Source organism: Ornithodoros turicata, chromosome 5 (genome assembly GCF_037126465.1).
Source record: "Ornithodoros turicata isolate Travis chromosome 5, ASM3712646v1, whole genome shotgun sequence".
NCBI lineage: Eukaryota > Metazoa > Arthropoda > Arachnida > Ixodida > Argasidae > Ornithodoros > Ornithodoros turicata.
The window spans coordinates 45,700,988-45,716,631 of NC_088205.1; positions in this window are offsets into that span (position 1 = coordinate 45,700,988).

Consider the following 15,644-nt stretch of genomic DNA (forward strand, 5'->3'; position numbering starts at 1 on the left):
GAAACAAGTAGGTGACACTAGACGTGTTTGAAATTTAAAAATACACACTAAGATGGCTTCTATGGCTGCTCGCAGAGAAATAGGTACTCATGATACGATGCGACAGCACCAGAGGACACGTGTTTCGCCGTGTTCGCGGCTCGTCAGCTCTGGGTAGCTGCGCATCGTTCGGAATTGGCAGACCAGGGGTCGCTCAGCGAGCGATCTACACCTGGGAGGGTGGCTGAGCACTCCTCAGTGCCACAGTGCAAGCCAGTGAATTATAATGCAGCAAAAAAGAAGCCGTTAAAGAAACAAGTAGGTGACACTAGACGTGTTTGAAATTTAAAAATACATATTAAGATAGCTTCTATGGCTGCACGCAGAGAAACAGATACCCATGACGCGTTGCGACAGCACCAAAGGACACGTGTTTCGCCGTGTTTGCGGCTCGTCAGCTCTGGGTAGCTGCGCATCGTTCGGAATTGGTAGACCAGGGGTCGCTCAGCGAGCGATCTACAGCTGGGAGGGTGACTGAGCACTCCTCAGTGCCACAGTGCAAGCCAGTGAATTATAATGCAGCAAAAAAAGAAGCCATTAAAGAAACAAGTTCCGTCTTCCTCCTTCTTCCAGTTTGCTGGTCACGCTAGACGTTTCCTCGCTATATACTAACATTCCCCACGAAGATGGCATTGCTGCAGCTGAAAGGACATTTTCAAAATATTCTAATACCGCATACGATCCTTGTGTCCTATGCACATTTCTCAATCTTATTCTGAAAAATAACAACTTCGAATTTGACGGTAAGCACTACTTGCAAGTTAATGGCACGGCTATGGGTACAAAAATGGCACCTAACTATGCAAATATTTCCATGGGAGCTCTGGAGGAGGAATTTCTGTCTAAGCGCCTGAAGAAGCCCACGCTTTACAAGCGGTTCCTCGACGACATCTTCATGGTGTGGCCACACTCAGAAGATGACCTAATCACATTTATCAGCGACTTTAACGAAGCACATCCGGCCATCAAGTTCACCCATTCTTATTCCCCTCTAACTGTTAACTTTCTCGATGTCCAAGTAAAGTTAACCAACGGGGTCTTGTCCACAAACCTGTTCCACAAACGTACGGACTCTCAACAGTATCTAGCATTTAACAGTTGTCACCCGCGTCATACTAAACTTGCCATCCCTTACAGCCAAGCACTTCGATACAGGCGCATCTGTTCCAGTGACGATGACTTGGACAGAAATCTAGCTCAACTTAGGGAAACATTCATCGGTCGTCAATTTCCACCTAGCCTAGTTGACGACGCTCTAAACAAAGCCCGCAAAGCAGATCGCAAAGCCCTGTTCCAAGACCACAAACGCATGTTAGACAATGGTTCCGTAAACCTCATCTTAACATTTAGCAGCAATATTCCAATCGTTAACAATATACTAAACCGTCACCATAGTATCCTTCTCCAATCGGAGCGCATGGGACAAATTTTCCCTCAGCCACCGCGGGTAACCTACAGGCGCGCGCGCAACCTGCACGATAATCTAGTTAGCTCTAAGGTTAGCAAAGCAGCGCATCCAGGAAACGGCTGTCACCCATGCGATGGTCGCAGGTGTCAAATATGCAAATTAATCCAAAGCACCCAAGTACTTAAAAGTACTAATTCCAATTTTTCCGTCAAAATTAATGGTGACTACGACTGTAATTCATCTAACGTCATTTATGCCGTTCAGTGCGGCATGTGCCAAGCACAATACGTTGGTCAGACTAAAACATCATTTCGGAACAGATTCAACAACCACCGATCTGACGTTACAAAAAAGCCAAACCTCTCGGTCTCTCGCCATTTCAAGCAACCAGGTCATTCACTAAATAATGTGTCACTTTTTATTCTCCAGTCAAATTTTAGCTCAGATCGGTGCAGGGAACAACGCGAATCTTATCTCATTTACAAATTCCAATCAGCCATTAACGAAGATCTGGGAGCACTTTCAACGGTAAGAAATCTGGCCGCCTAGATGAGCTACACTTTCTTCCTTTTCGTTTCCTTTCTGTTTTTCTTTTCTTCTTTTTTTTCCAGCAAAGTTTGAAGCAGGGATGGGCATAAATACATTTTTAAGTATTTAAATATAAATACAAAATACTTGGTTGAAAGGGGTATTTAAATACCCTTCATAGATACTTTTCAACATGAGTATTTAAATACAAAATATAAATACAGTATTTAAATACCGTAACTACTACCCTAAATACTGTGAGGAAAATATCATCCGGAATTACAGAAATAACGATGATCATAACAACAAATCAACAACGAACAATAGCATTTATTTGTTTGATTATCATGGCGATTTTAATATTAGAAGTTTCTCGAAGACTGCATCTTCTGTTCGGCCGTACAGTCGGATTCGCAGAGAACAACATCTCCACAGGTGCCGATAAACAAGGCTTGTACTAAATTTGACGAAGATGCCTTGTACAACAAGGTGATAGGGTAGTCGCGACTGTTGTCCGCAACAAGAAAGAAACTTGCCATCTGAAATGGTTTATCACATGCGCATGCTAGCGCAAACATGGCATAACTGCGCCCCAAACTCACCCTTCTTCCCGAAAGATCAAACGCAAGGCAACGTCAGTATATACCGTATTTAGGGGTATTTATAAAGTATTTACAAGAATAAATACACGAAAATTGGTATTTAAATATAATTATAAATACATTTTTTGAGTCTGTATTTAAATACAAAATATAAATACATGTATTTATATTTTAAATAGTATTTTAATTACAATGTATTTAAATACTGCCCATCCCTGGTTTGAAGCAGCGCTCATCCTGCACGGAATTTTCCCCAAAGCGGACAGTGACCTACGGCGAATGACATCACCACCCGGACTTGACCTTCTGGAATATTCCCGAATCTGACTCATTGACAAACGCCTGTGGGTGTGGCGTGCCCGTACCGATTATGACGTCATGTACCAAACCTATTTAAGTAATGTGTAACCAGCTACGCATCTTTTGTCCTGACGAAGACAGTGCCACTGTCGAAACGTCGACTCCTTGCCCATTTTGCTTTTTAACGTCTCCCTATGTAATAAACTAGTGTCTGTAACTTCCCTAAAATCTGTTTCCGCGTCTTTTTTTGAACTTATATATATATATATATATATATATATATATAATGCAGGGAAAAAAGCCATTAAATAAACAAGTAGATGACACCAGACGTGTTTGTTATTCAAAATTACATATTGAGATGGCTTCTATGGCTGCACGCAGTGAAACAGATACTCATGGAACGATGCGACAGCACCAGAGGACACGTGTTTCGCCGTGTTTGCGGCTCGTCAGCTCATCGCATCGTTCGGAATCGGCAAACCTGGAGTCACTCTTTTTTAAAAACTAAGAAGGGGTATTCCACCTCTTAGTTTTAATACCCCCTCTAGTAATACCCCCGCATAGTTTTTAATAAAGTACCCCTTTTATTCCTTGTCCTGTAGAAGCACCGTCTCCACTTCTGATCTTTATTGAATACCTATATATATATATATATATATATATATATATATATATATATATGGGGGGGGGAACATGTTTTCAGTCTTCAGTCAGTCACTCAAAGTCCACCAAGATGGGCGTAACTTTCATACAATGTCGCATTCATAAGCGGACGCTCTCAATAGCAAATAATACTGCCATGGCAACAGTGAAAAAAAATAAAAAAGTACAAAATACGTAACTAAAAATCATAGGCTGACATACTCGTGCTATGGTAGAGTATAGTCATGCGTTGATGTCATGGAGTTATGAGGACTGAGGCGTGGTAAGTGAGGGATGCGCCCTCGAGATCCAATGTGCGCTTTCTTTCTATGCTCTCGTATAGTATTTAGAGCATTACAGGGAACGGGGTCATGAAAATAGAATACAAACGTCGCGCGCACGCCGTGGCATTGCACGCGCAGCTCAAAAACGTCCACGAGACGACTACCGGAAACGCACGGGGCGCGTTCAGAGTGAGCGACGCGCAGCAGTGCTGACATGTTCGTCGACCACAGGCGTTTGTTAGAATGTGCCAATACATTGTATTCTATGTTTCTGCGTTAATTCGTTCCTGGTAGCGTTGAAATGCAGAATAGCATTCGGGTGTAGATTTTGTGCGGGCTACTCACATGGCACCGTTGGCATTCGCTCTGTCCACTCTTCGAAAAATCCGTCCAATGCGCGAGATATCTGTTACAAAGTCCTGTGTACACTCGCTGCACGCGTTGGAAAACTGTTTTTGACTCGTGAGCTCGTCGGCAAAATGCTCCATGCATTTCGCTTTTAGGTACGGTGAGCTTACTAACTAAAAACACAGCACTTACTTGTCACATCAGCTACTAAGATCTTAGTAAACGAAGGTAGTAAAAGTGACGGTAGTAGCATTTACTAACTGGGTACTTAGTATGTATAGCTGTGATGTACGATGATGCCCAAACAGTTGAGATGTGCGTACAAGAGAAATACTTTGTAAGTTACGGGTGCTATCACTTTCGATACCGGGTAAATAAGCCATTTCCGGGCATTTCTCTTGTGTACAAAGCCATGATATTGCGTTATTCAGGTCAGTTTTAACCCTTCATTCATGGTCATCTTGCATACGGGGGATGATTCTTTCAGAGAAACAAGGGCGAGCGTACGAGGACATGCACATTTATACTGCTAGTGTACTGGGGTAGCCACTTTGACTTCGTCGAACCTCACATTCACATATACTGCTCGCCATGTGAGGACACTTTAGTGGGTAAGCAAGATCTTAACAATGACTTGAGGGAGGCGTCGGACTTTTTGCCTTGTTCCTTTGTAGCATGATCACTGCCATGAAACAACGGTAACGATGGGTTAAGTTAGCGGTTTTTCTTTTTATTTCTCCTTCCTTTTTTTTTATGTGTGTGCTGAACTTTTTTTTTCTCTCTCTTATACGTACATCTCAACTGTTTGCGCATCGTCCTACGCCACAGCTACTAAGTAAGCTTACAGTTACAGTTTTAGGAGGTAATAGTTGTCGCTTATGTAGGTTACAAAGTTCCATGCCTGCTGTACCTCTCTCAAAACAGACATCACCGCATAGCACGTTGTCCACCAGCCATTGCCACGAATGACAGGGTTGTCGCTTTTAATTTGGTGAGCGAGGGGGGCGTACACCTTTTTGTGTCAATTTATATATAAGATCATCGTTTTTACCTCCATTTTACACCCCCGATCAGGCGCTATGTTTACTTAGATGGTAACTATAGATACATTTTCATACTCTTTTTCTTTTTTTCCTTAGAGTGTGACGTATGACACCGGCATATTTCTTGCGCTTGTTTCAGGATACATGGCTTGGCGGTCAACAGAAAAGGGGTCAATCTACGTGGAAGCCATTTGTAACGCCTTCGAAAACAGCTTCAATGCCGTCGACAAGGTGGACGTGACAGAAGTTTTAAATAATGCAGCTCGGCAAGTGGCAATTGAATTTGAGACGCAGTCCAGCGATGCGGTATTCACCAGATGCAAACAAGCTTTATGTTACTTCTCCACTCTGACACAATCATTGTACCTCCCTCCACCGAAGCAGGGACCATAAACTGAACGAGCGTAGAAATGCGGGGTAGTTGCGTTGGTAGTTGAATTGCGGGGGCAGTGTAACAGAATCAGACATTTTGCTTTCCCAGTCCACCTGCCCCAACGACCTTCGACAATCTCCCGCGCGCCATTGTGTCTCAGTGAGAGATTATAGCATCTTTTGTTCATCCTCTTTATCTTCAGTCTTCCACCCCCAAATGTTAATCCTTCAGCGTAAACTCGTCAAAGGGGGGATGACTGTTGACTTTTTCCACTCATATACCTGATTAGACACGGGCCACGATTTTAAAACCCATGAGTGCTAGCAAAGTGCAACCACCCCATATGAAAATGAAATTAGCCTGTCTATTGACATCCTTTGGACATTATTTGGCTTCTTTGGCTTTTGTTTTGACTTTGATTTCCTATAGACAATTGCACCAATTGTCCAAACACTGGCTGTAGACGGAAGTTGGCCTTTCTTTTTCCTGAATGTCTAAAGAGGTTACACCAAAGGAAATCTATTGACTGCCTTTGGTCTTATCTTCTCTTTATTTTCAAAAGAAAACGGTCTATAGGTGGTCTAAATAATGACAAAAAAGTGTTCCAACGGAAAAAAAATAATAAGAAAACTCGTCTAATATGGAAGGTGGAAGTCTAACCGCAGGGTGTGGGCGTATTTGGTCTTTCTGTACAGCGTGGCACATTCAATAGCGACACCACTTTGCGCCAAAACACCCACTGGCTCGATGAACGCGCGATTTTTGGCCATCAAACAGGACAGCAGCGTCAACATATCGCTATGACGTCACGCAGTGAAGTGGGTCTACGTATACCTTAATTTGCCAGAGCTTTCAGGACGTCCACCTCTGAGCATGCAGTTTCCTTCGAGAAAACAGATACCATATATTACTTGTCTTGCGAGCTTCCAAAAAGTCGAGTGTCCTACTTGCGTCTGTGCCACAATGAAGGGTGAGGTGCCCCAGCTTAATTCGATTACACACATATCCAACACTCAAGTGAGGAATTGCTTTGAGCATTAACTCACGACAAAGGTAACGCCTGTGTTTGTAACTGCTTTCGGTTTGAGACATCCAGTACGTCCACCCAAAGGCAAACCTGTGCAGTGAGACGGCTATTTGCATCAATGTGAACTTGCATGACAAATTACCCACTGCAAAAATTTGCCTTTCAATGGACATACTCAATGTCTCAAACAGAAAGCAGTTACAAACACATGTGTTATCTTGGTCGTCAGTTAATACCCCAAGTAATTCCTCACTTGAGAGTTGGATGTGTGTGTAATCGAATTATGCTGAGGCTCCTCACCCTTCATTTTGACTCAGAGGCAAGCAGGACACTCAAGTTTGCGGAAGCTCGCAAGAGAAGGAATATATCGTATCTGTTTTCTCGTGGTACGTGTGCCAATGACGGCTATGTATTGCTTCTCAACGGGTAAAAAAAAAAGACATCAATACAGTTTCACACAACAGGAACTTAACAGAATTCGAAGAGGTACGCGGTTGCCACTTTTTCACATCTGTCAATAATTTGCCAAAGCTCCGGCAATAGAAAATGTGTACCCTATATTAAGGCTTTCCTATGAGGAGAGAAAAGGCAAATATTTGATAGATTTGCTTTTGAACAGATGTCTACAGAAAGTGGGTGCAGAGGGAATAATCAAAAGAAAAGCCGATGACTGCTAATAGATGTTCACAAGGCACTACAAATGTGTGTCTGTGTGAAACAACGCTTCCCGATAGCCCACCATAACAAGTATGTGATATAGAATACTAGCCAAAGTATAAATGACAGATGACTTGAAAGAGAAAATTAATGGCATAGGGTCAAATGGTAATAGTCTATAGCATTTCCGAAGACAACGTGTCTATAGCCGGTCAACAGAAAAAAAAGTCTATAGACTGTCTGCACCAAATAGCTAAAGAGAGGAAAAAGAAAAGAAAAACCTCTATCCAAATAAAGTCTATTGTCTGTTTGGACTTTTTGCTATATAAATTCAATAGCACGTCCATAGATTTTTTCATAAGGGACCTGTTCAATGTATATGTGTTTGAGAAGAGTGTTATTCCTGACTGCAATTAACTAAAGTGGAACTGTCTCTACCGTGACGAAAGCACGGAAGTACAACCAGATGCTGTATGGGATGGCCCGTCTGATTGCAAATACCCTCTAGAAGCCATTAGTAACGGAGGATCACTGAAATCTAAAAGGTTGCTAACAAAGCAAACCCAGAAAAAGGGCAAAATAAATGAGAAAATGATTACCTCGGGAAGAGCCCTACAAAAACCAAGTCGAAGGATCTACGCGAGGCAGTCGGTAAAAGATGTAGCCAGAAGTCGGACGCCCCAGCATCAACCCGACTCAAAGTTCCGTCGATTTTATTTCTAAGATTTAACTTATTAGTCAGTACTATCCACCTTGTGTGTGTTAGAGAAGTGAAGTGAGGTGCCCATCTGTGTTTAACGATCAAGACTTCGTCCACAAGCATCACCACTCACCCGAAGGAACCTCCGAAGACCACCACTGCACATCACCTAACAGATAAGACTGATTTGTCGTCCGCCACTCGCAACTGTGGACATTTAATTTTTGCTGTCAACCGTAACTGTTATTAGAATCGTTTCATTAGTCACCCTGTTGTTACTGATTGCTTATCGATACTAGGAACCTATGTGCAGAGTAAACTTGTTATTACCGACACCTCGACTCTCCTCGTAGTTACTGTTGTGTCGCTACCACGAGGTGATGACACCCACGCCAGCGGAGCGTGCAGATAATGTTCGCTTTCCACGCCCCCAGTGCCGTGTATGCCAAAGGGAGTCTGGCCATTAATGGGACCTGCCTATACCTGAGGCTCCACCCACTTTTTGAAGTATCTAGCCAATCACAGGTCGAAATACAGTTGTCTATTGTTACATCCATCCAGTACTTATACCTCACCCTTATTTACTGGGCGCTACCATTTTGGAGAAAATTGATGGATTTGGATTAAAACGGATATCACTGGTGACAGACCAAAACGACGGATTTTGCGCACACTTTTATCAACGCCATCTGCATGGAGAGAGAGACATGTGGGGAAGGCTCAGAAATGCAGAAATGGTTGCTGGCAGTGATTGGCCCCACCAGCTCCGGTGGCGCAGCGGTAACGCGTGCGCTTGGAGACTGGGAAGTCCTGTGGGAGGCTGTGCCGTCTGGGGTTTTTCCTGGGTTTCCCTCAGATGTGTAATAGGCGTATGCCGGCACACTTCCCCTGAAGTCGGCCCATGGACGCAGCTATCCTCCCCCCGAGCGGATTCCGCTCGGTCTTCCACTTCACCCTTTCCTCTCCTCCTCTCCACCACCTTTCCCTTCCCGAGAAACATGCCGCCTAATCAGGCAGGCAGACCTCTCGGGTTCCTCCCAACGACACTCCTCCTCCTCCTCCAGTGATTGGCCAGGATTGCGGTACAACCGCTTCTTCGTAGCAGACGACAGCGGGTATGAAGTTTTATATCACGTAATGCAAGTACACTGAATTAAAAAGGAGCAAAGATGTATGTATAAATAAAATGCAATTATATAATGCAAAATCCTACGTATAAAGGTCGTCCTTCTTTCTATTTTCCTGGTATCACGATCTTAACTAGGCCTAACGTTAGGGACGAAACATCCCATTTTCACGTAAATAATGATGGCGGAGCGAAAGTTGAAGCTGATTTTGCAGATGCGTACATGAGGATATATACTCACAGTATGAAATTACAGTAGTCCGTGAAAATTTTTTGTCACGAAATCTCCGCTTCGCCGTTCCAAGTACCATCCTCCATCTTGGAGAAAATTTGGTGTCATGGCAGCTCCCATGGAAAACGGTAACCAATGAAATGCGCCTAAGTTTGATTGACAGGTCGAGCCTCCATTTTAGGCTCCTCCTAATGGCCAGACTCCCTTTGGCATACACGGCAAAGCAGGACCCCTCACCTGATCGCCATCTCTCGGCGCGCAGTAGGACTGACAGGACCGCCAAAGGTTACCTATGCCTTTCCCGGCGTTGCAAGCAAATGTCTTGTGCTCTTGGCCTCGGCAGCTATGCGCACTGTGCAGCTATGCAGCTGTGCGCATGTGCGGCAGCTTGCGCACCGTCAGATGGCGATCAAGCGAGGGGGCCTGGAAAGCGAACATTTTCTGGACGCCGCCTTCGCATGGCGAGACAAGAGAGTGTCACACCGTGGTCTCTACCGAGCGCGTGTCTTTTGACCCGGGGACAGTCCGCCCACTTCTTCTGTGTTTGTCGGAACGGTGATACATCGGACCCTGTGGCTGCATTTAGCTTTTGCCAGTGGAAGTAAGCCTAGCCCTCCCGATCTAGCGACGGAGGTGAGAGCCCACTTGGTGCGATCGCGAAGCAGACCCAGTGAGATGTGAGGCCATTATACGGCACACCTGGTTTCCGTGACAGTTTTGAAGTTAAAGTCCGCGTTATGGGTTTTGAAGTTGAATTCCGCGTGATGGGTTTTGAAGTTGAAATCCGCGTGATGGGTTTTGAAGTTGAAGTCAGCGTGTGTGGGTTTGGAAGTCAGCGTGATGGGTTTTGAAGTTGAATTCCGCGTGATGGGTTTTGAAGTTCAAATCCGCGTGATGGGTTTTGAAGTTCAAATCCGCGTGATGGGTTTTGGAGTTGAATTCCGCGTGATGCGTTTTGAAGTTCAAACCCGCGTGATGGGTTTTGAAGTTCAAATCCGCGTGATGGGTTTTGAAGTTGAATTCCGCGTGATGGGTTTTGAAGTTGAAATCCGGGTGATGGGTTTTGAAGTTAAAGTCCGCGTTATGGGTTTTGAAGTTGAAATCCGCGTGATGGGTTTTGAAGTTGAAATCCGCGTGATGGGTTTTGAAGTTGAAATCCGCGTGATGGGATTTGAAGTTGAAATCCGCGTGATGGGTTTTGAAGTTGAAATCCGCGTGATGGGTTTTGAAGATGAAATCCGCGTGATGGGTTTTGAAGTTGAAATCCGCGTGATGGGTTTTGAAGTTGAAATCCGCGTGATGGGTTTTGAAGTTGAAATCCGCGTGATGGGTTTTGAAGTTGAAGTCAGTGTGGTGGGATTTGAAGTTGAAGTCAGCGTGTGTGGGTTTGGAAGTCAGCGTGATGGGTTTTGAAGTTGAAGTCTGCGCGATGGATTTTGAAGATGACGGATAGGTTTCGGAGTCCTCATAATAGGTTCTGAAGCCAATAATGTTTAGTCGATGCCTGACGGTCACGTGTCGTGACTGTTACTTGTGCGAACGCGTGCGGAGTGAATGGCAAATGTGTATTGGAGTGCAGCGAACATAAACGCTTCGCGTTTCGTGTCTGGTGTGGGCGTATGGGCCTGACACGGCAGATGCCCTGCGGACTCCCTCCCTCCCCCGTTGTTGTGTATCGGCGGACGCAGAGAGGGATGTTTGGAACGCGTTACTCTTTCGCGTAGTTGGGGGGGGGCAAAAGTTGCTAGTTACGAGTTACGTCATTTACCTAAATATGTAACCAAGTTACAACCTTCAAGTTCTGAAAATGAAATCAAGTGAGAAATGAAAGTTCTTGCTACTGTGCCGAAATGAAGTTGGGAGCGGAGGTCCGAATATACCTTGTCAATTGGGCACAAAGTGAGAATTGGAATTCCAAGTTTTCCGAGTACCCATTTTCCGCGCACATTTCATAGAACCTTGCCAAGTGTGGCCTTATCACCCTCCGTGTTAAAAAATGCACTCCACGAACTCCAAACGCTCTGCTGCGACGTAACTCAGAAGCACGTCGGAATTGTGGTAGCGTACATCCAGTACATCGCGCTGCAACAAGGCGGGGCATACAGGGTGCTAGCGCCGCGCACGTGCAAGGGGCGGGGTCACTGCCGTCGGATTTTTTCAGCAGCAAAAAAAAAAAAAAAAAAAAAGAAAGGAAAAGAAATTAGCTCGCGTCGTGCGTTCTGCCTGTTTGGACGTGAAGCGGAACAGAAATTTCTAACTTTGCTCATAATACTTTGGCGAAGTTACATCAAAAAGTGACTAACACTACAGTCAAGTGATTACGAAGAGAGGTTGTCTCAAACATCAAATAAAAACAGGCAAGAGTGGGAATTGTTTACATTGGTTCAAATGTCTCGGTCGTTAAGAGTTCACTTAGTGTTCGTCCGTATATATACCCTCCTCCGAGGAAAAAGAATACAATGGGTTACACTTTTCCGAGGGCGGATTCTCAGTTATTGGTGTCAGTGATTTATCCAGACCCTCCTACATCCCTGTGACACCACCCACCCCAAAGAAAAAAGTTTGGCGACACCTCCCGCAAAAAAGGGGGCTTGCTATTTCAGCTGTAATGACATGTCGGTAATTATACCTGTAAAGCTGTTATCACGTAGCTGTAATAATGACCACGCCCCCTGTTTAGGATTCCGGATAAACCAGTGGTATATTGCATGAAAGAATGAGAGTAAAAACATATGTCCAGCGAAGGTGATCACAGGTCGCTGAATTCTTCATGACGGCTATTTCCAGTTTCAGTATGCACCATGTCACAAGAACCCATGTAATACTGAGTGACAGGTCATGATGTATTGCGATGTCGAAGCGAATACCCCTGCGTCACGAGTGAAAAATGGCACGGCGGAAAAGTCAGTCGTACGAAGGCACATGAACGTGCAATGTGCCGGCAGACAAGGATGTCGTACGAAGCCACATGAACCTGCAATGTGCTATGCGAGCACTTAGCAGTCAACAACGGGCGCAACATTGTGCACCAACGCTACCGCGTAAGCAACATACCTCCTACCGCCGTTCACAATCGACAGCGGAGGTCAAACGTTGCATCCCTCCCTTTCCTCCTTTCTTGGTGCACCCTGCTTCCAAGCCCAACCGAGAGCAAGGCGACCGCACCTTCCAAACAGCATACCCCTCCTCCGCTTACGCTTTCGCCGCCACTACCAGGAAATTCACGCTAACAGGGGCGAGGACGACGCCAACGTCGTAATCCTCCAGCAGCGGGCAGCCGGGCACACCAACGTAGGCCTTCGTTGCTATTCAACTTCAAAACCCCATCAGCGGTCTCCTGAAGCCACATGAACGCGCAATGTGCTACGCGCTCACTTACCTGTCAACAACGGGCGCAACATTGTGCAACAACCCTACCACGCAAGCAACACACCTTCCGCCGTTTACATGCGACAGCGGAGGTCAAACGTGGTATCCTTCCCTTTCCTCCTTCATTGGTACGCCCTGCTTCCAAGTCCAACCGAGTGCAGAATGACCGCACCCTCTAAACAGAATACCCCCCCCCCACCACCACCACCACCACCACCACCCTCGCTTACGCTTTTGCTGCCACTACCTGGAAACCCACGCAAACACAGGCGAGCAGGACGCTAGCGTCGTAATCCTGCAGCCGGGAACACCCAACGTAGGCATTTGTTGGAGTTCACCTTCAAAACCCCATCACCGACTTCAGAACCCATCATAAGAATTCAACTTCAAAACCCCATCACAAACTTCAACTTTAAAATCCATCACCGACTTCAGAATCCATCATAGGAATTCAGCTTCAAAACCCCATCACAAACTTCAACTTCAAAATCCATCACCGACTTCAGAACCCATCAGAGGAATTCAACTTCAAAACCGCGATGGGATCTGAAGTTGAATTCTGGTGATGGGCTCTGAAGTCGGTGATGGTTTCTGAAGTTGGAAGTCGATGATGGGTTCTGAAGTTGAATGATATGTTATGATGTGATGGATTCTGAATTTGAATTTGAATGATGTGATGTGATGTGATGGGTTCTGAATTTGAAGTTGAATGATGGGTTATGATGTGATGAATTCTGAAGTTGAGTGATGGGCTCGTGATGTGATGGTTTATGACGGTGATGTGATGTGATGGGCTTAGCATAAAAATGACCATGATGTCATGTTGAATAAATTTTTAGGAAAATGCCGACCTATGGGCGTGACCGAGGCCGGATTGCTCGTTGTCGCTGCAACGTCCAAACCTGTAAGTAGGCCTAACTGGAGTATTTTTTGAGGATTCGAACCCACCACCTCCCGGTCTTCAGCACGACCTTGGCTACCACCAATGAGCGGGACGGCGTAGCTGAAGTGACCTGCGCGATCACCCCGTGTGGATCGTCCTACCGGTCAGCGAAGGAGGCTGCAAGGGACTTCGCCGCGTTACTAACGATGTGGGTTTGCCTTAGGACTATGTCTGGAGAGACTGTTGCAGTCCAGTGACGTCAAGATTATCGCGTACAGAACGGAAACAGTCTAGGGTATTTCGCAAATATGCTCTGTATACTTTGCGTCGTGAGAAAATGCTTGACAGGGTGGGAGAAGACCTACGGTAAAAAAAATGCGTTTGCTTTGGCTCGAAAACACAATGAACAGCTTAAAATGAATGAAACGTAGGCGTTTCAGAACCTATACAGGCGTCATTCTCGGTAAACGATTGGCAAACCCTGAAAATCAACCTACTTATCTACGAAACCTTTGTAGGTATCCTGCAGTGGGCCACTGTTCTTGTTGCACGCTGATGAATCACGTTTCACAAACTTTCTGGCACCCCATCGTTGATCACGAGTCAAGGCTATCACATTGTCAAACTCATGTCCTTCCGACTTACAGCGTCGACCAGTTCATTGTTTGCTTATGTGCCATGAGTCGCACGGGCCGCATCCCGTTCATTCACGTGTCACTCGTCCACCGACTTCAGCAGTATAACTCGCGTCGCAGCCCTGGCAGCTAAACTTGTGCACCGCGCCGTTCTATTCGTCAGCAGAGCCCTGAGCCCGCTGGACATGAAGTCAGTTTTAAAACCTATACACTCTGGCGCATGTGTCTACTAAGCCCAAGGACCGCACCCCGGCTCACAAAACTGAATTGTGTACTGTACAAGATTGCTTACCAGGACTGTGACGTAAGCACAATTGGTGAAACCGGCTGACGACGAGTGACACGTGTGAATGGACTTAGACGGGACGTGGCCAGGGCGTCCCATGTCACCGAAAATGAACGGTTTCCGGTGGCAGCTCACTGTATCGTTGCCAAGCGGTACCACAGATTAAAAAAAAAAGTAAATGTCCCGCCGTGTCCCCAACTCTGCGTTGCCAGAAAGCGAGTGGCAGCAGTTCCGGAGGTTTCTCATACATAGTCCTCTACCCGATAAACGTCATCATGACTTCGGTAGAGAGGCTGAAACCGAAACACATCGGAAGGGACGAGCTGTGTCCCACGAATGTGAAGTTTCGCTGCTTCCTGTGGATCTTTTTCACATGCGCGTTGTATCCTAGCGGCTCTCCAACGGGCTATGCTCGGCGCGTGTCAAAACAAATCCACGTGGGTAGCACAAAGGAACAAAACCGGTCCAGAGTGGGGCCGACAAGGTCGCGCCATTCGTGCGGTCTCCCCACACTGGTCCCCACTTCTGTCGTCCCCATAGTACGCCATCTGGTGAAGAAGGAGATAATCCTCTCCGGCGCCTCAAGGTCATACGCATGCTCATAGGCCATTGTGAAAAAGGTCCAATGGACCTTTTTAGAAGGAAAAGGAAGGAATGGAAGGAAAAGTAGGACAGAAGGCCTCCCTTTCAGGAACCATCGTAATCCCCTTAAGACCGTGGCTTTCGGGTACGACCTTGTTCGCCCCTGTAGCTTTGACCATCGTGTCCTCCCAATCTGCCGAATCCCAACTCGCCGAATGCATTGAAGGCCGGGAGACAGCCGTAATCCCTTGACCTCCAAATGTGCTGGTTCGGCTGGCCGAATGACCGACATGTTCCTTCCCAATTCGCCGAATTTACCTTACCATCGTGGCTTAGTGGCGTGACTTATGAACGCCCTTCATCTCTCTCGAGCCCGGTCTTCTCCTGGTCCGGAGGACATATCATATCTGGCGCTCCATAACCTGGATGAGCAGTCACGGGGGTATCTTCTGTCAGCTTTGAATGCATCCTTGAGGGAAGGTAAATTGCCCGAAGCCTGGAAACGCGCACGCGTTGTTCCCTTGCTGAAACCAGGCAAGATCCCTTCACAATTGTCCTCATTTAGGCCGGTAAGCCT